This window comes from Galeopterus variegatus, unplaced genomic scaffold (genome assembly GCF_000696425.1).
Source record: "Galeopterus variegatus unplaced genomic scaffold, G_variegatus-3.0.2 Scaffold9506, whole genome shotgun sequence".
NCBI classification, from domain to species: Eukaryota; Metazoa; Chordata; class Mammalia; order Dermoptera; family Cynocephalidae; genus Galeopterus; species Galeopterus variegatus.
In genome coordinates this window covers 30512-34296 of record NW_007735617.1, presented here as the reverse complement: position 1 = coordinate 34296, position 3785 = coordinate 30512, and the positions used below count along the sequence as shown (strand labels likewise).

At 52.3% G+C, this 3785-nt stretch overlaps 1 pseudogene; it reads left to right on the top strand.

Annotated features, from left to right (window-relative positions):
• Positions 1–688: 688 nt before the first annotated feature.
• Positions 689–3785, top strand: part of LOC103609343 — a 13562-nt pseudogene continuing 10465 nt past the window's right edge.

The window sequence follows — 3785 nt, the reverse complement described above, 5'->3', positions numbered from 1 at the left end:
CGTGGCTCACTTGGGAGAGTGCGGTGCTGATAACACCAAGGCCACGGGTTCAGATCCCTATCTAGGGATGGCTGGTTAGCTCACTGGGTGAGCGTGGTGCTGAGAACACCAAGTCAAGGGTGAAGATCACCTTACCAGTCATATTTAAATAAAATAAATAAAATAAAATAAAAAAGAACAAATTTTCCAGTTGGCCTTCCAGTTAATGTATAATTTTTTTTTCATTTATTAGACATGTAGGAAATAGACTGACTACTGGACTGAGACATTCTCAAATCATCACGGTGCTGTGCCTTCTTAACCATGATCCCTCCATGCGACCTAGAGGGTAGGAGCTCAGCCTGCTCCAAGTAAGACTTGAAGGACCATGACCTCCAGTGGAAAGGAGTCGCCCGTGCCCATTGCAGCAAGCAGAAAAGCACGTGTTCATGTAAAGGGAAAAGGGAGACACTGGAAACCAAACCCAAACAGATCACACATGAAGAAATGGAGATGCAGCTAACGATAGAGTTCTCGAAAGCAAGATGTGCTGTGTGCAGAATTATGGAGGGAAATTACTTGCAACCAAACATTTATTCCAACTGAAAATAAAACATGTAGAGAGTCAAAGGAGCACTTTTTAAGGCAAAAAAGCACTAAAAATTTACACTGTCTCTCCAACACTCTTTCTTAGAAGCCACTGGAGTACATGATCCAGAAAAACGACGGGACAAACCAAGATACAGCAATATTTGGATGGAGGAAATGCGAGAACCAGTGCAGGAGACAGGCGAAGTCAATCTCAGCGCAACAGGCCCTCCTGGGCAGCCAGCAGTCCACACAGCAGGGGCCGGAGGAGCTGGATGGGAGTGGCAGTGTCCCTAGGGTGAGGCACCTTGAAAAGAACATGGCTACACTTCACAGGTCTGACGGGGCATTTTTAAAAAATATATAAAGGTCAGTACATTGAAAATTAAACAAACCTTAAAGTGAGGTCATTAATAATTCTAGGAAAAACAAAAAGGTGGGCAAGAAAAAGTCATACCACCGTTGCCTCTGCAGTGTATTGCATAGTCGTAATAGGCTGTGAACTTGAATCAGGCGATTAATTATGCTATAGCCACTTCGGGAGATTGGAAGGCAGGGAAGAGAAGGAAAATACAGAGAAGGGGGCTACTGACGAGGACGAAATCCTCAGCGGTCCTAACAGACGCTCCGTAGATAACATCGAAATGGCTCACCGGGCATTAGTAGTAGAAGCACATTACTGAGAAGTATTTATTAGCTCGTTTAGTGTTTCAACTCCTGGTTGTAAAATGTAGGTAGCAGGCCCTGCCCTGGGGACGTGAGGGTGAGCAGCCCAGCAGCTGCGAGAAGTGGCACGGTCCCCTACGTGGAGCAGGGCCAGCTGCAAGTGGGGCAGCGTAGAGAAGTGGTCCTTTCTGTCATATGTTTCCAGGGCAATTCGAATTTTTAACTGGGTCCATGTATTGTTTTTCTGAAAATAAACATTCATCATTGTGTCAGAAACCCTAAACTGGCTCACCCAACGTTCATTCCTACCTATTCCTCCCTTACTTTTCTCTTCCCTGGGGGCTACAAAAGCAAAAGGCAGGATTTCCCTCCTCTCCTGTCTCTTGGGGTGGCTACAGGACAGTCTGATGGACGGGGCTGAGGTCCTGGGGAGGCCACCCTGCCCCTTCTCACGCCTCCTGCGGTAGCAGGGCAGGTGCCTGCAGTCAAGGGCTCTCTGAACGCAGCAGGATCTCCTCCCCTGGGTGTGTGCTCCAGACTGCCCCTTCCTCTCATTGTGTTCACTGGGGTACAGAAACCCCTTGGTGTCAGCACCAGCTGCAAAGTTGTCAGTGACCTGCAGCCCCCAATGCAGGTGGAAGCAGAGAGGCTGAGACAGGGCGCAGGCAGGAGCGGTGGTAAGGCCCCTGGGTGGGCCTCGTGCAGAGGAGAAGGCACCTGTCCTGCCATCAGCACGTGGCAGCAAGACAGGCTCAGTCTCCAGCTCTCAACCTCTGCATCTGCCGAATCTACATCGCTGCAGCGCCCAGGGACAAACCATCGGCTGGCCCGATGCCTTCTTGGCAGGAACAGTAAGAAAGGCTGAGAGAGGTCACGCAGCCCACAGGCCTGACCAGGGTGGGTGCTCTGGGCTCTGCTCTTTCCTGAGGATCTGTCAAGTGTCTGCGGGTGTCACGGGGGACACAGTGCACAGTGGAGATGCCGCCTCACACCACACACAGGGAGGGAGGCGCTTCTAGACACCGGCTTTTGAGTCAAAAGGGTCCCCAAGACACTACTCCTTTCCTCTAGCTCAACGTGTCCCCAAATTTCCCTCTGTCCAGCAGGAGCGGTGCCATGGATGGTCCCCTACTCGAAATTTCCTTTGAGGTAAGACACATGCATAGACAAGCAAGTGTTCTTGCAGGGCACATTGGGCATAAATGTTGAGGAGATTTCATTCCTCCTGTCACAAGACACCGCCCCCACCACGCTGAAGTGCCAAGAGGTCCGGACCTCGCTCAAGCCTACTTGGGCCCCACCTGCAGCAGGTGGGACAGGCCCCAGTCAGACTCTGTGAAGCCCAGGCCACCCAGTGTGGGACTGGCGGGGGGTGCAGGCTCACCCAAGCCCTCCTTGAAGGATGGGGTGAGGACGTTCCACGCGAGGTGTGACTAAGTAGGATTCCTGCAATATCGGAGTGGTAAAGTATTGTTCTTGACTTCATGTTAGGATAAATAGAGAGCAATTAAAAATAGCTAATGCACCACACAAATGTATACAGCTGTCAAATGTAAAAAGCCAAATTGTATTCGAGTGACACAGAGCAGTGACAGAGAACACTTTCTACACATTCTCTGCCACCTCTCTTAAAAGTTAAAACTCAGGAAAATAAAGGTGAGCATGCAGGCAGGACGGCCGCCCTCTGCGGACGCGGGCGGGTCTGCTTCTCGGAGGCCCCGGGGCCGCGCCTTCTGCTCCCCGCCATGCAGCTCATTCTGGAAAAACGTTAGCCAAGGCGGGAAACAGAAGACTCTTTATTTAGCGAGCGTGGAAATGCTCGGCCGTCGGGTCATGGCCCACCCGTGCTCTTTGCAGCTTCCGGCGGTGGCAGGCCCCCCATCTGGCATCTGGCCCAACCCCCACACCAGACCGCCATCCCTGGTGATCTCTGAGGGTCAACGCCTGGGGCCAGCAGGCTCACTGTGTGCTGTGGGCTTCAATGTCCAGGGCTCTCTGAAGGATCTTACAGCCCCTTGGGGGTCAATGGGCTGAAGGAGTCACTCTGAGCCTTCTGTGGTTTGGTCCTTGGGAGCCAATGGCTCATGCTGTGTCCCATGTAGTGGGCCATCCCAGAGGCAGATCAGGCCATGTCAAGTCCTCCCTCAGTTGGAGTGTCCTGACCACAGAGACTGAGAGGGTGGGAGGGCAGGATATTAGGGCCACATGCAGACTGTAGCCCCAGCAACTCTGCAGGTAGTTGAGGCCAGGTACACAGCTGTCAAAGAGCTGGAGGGGCAGCAGTTGCTAGGTCTAGATGACGAAAACGGGAGATCTACCCTGCAGGCACACCTGCGTGAGTGCCAGACAGTGCACGCACAACCCAAGCTCCTATCAACAGAGCCTGGGTTAGGACTGTTCCCTGAGGAGAGGGTCTGCGGAGGTTGGATACCCGTCCTCCACCAGGTTCTTGACTTCACCACAGGAAAGAGTTCAAGAGCAGAGTCAGAGGAGACAGCGAGGACAGGTTTAATGTGAAGAGCCAGAGGCACACACCTCACAGGCCCAGTGTG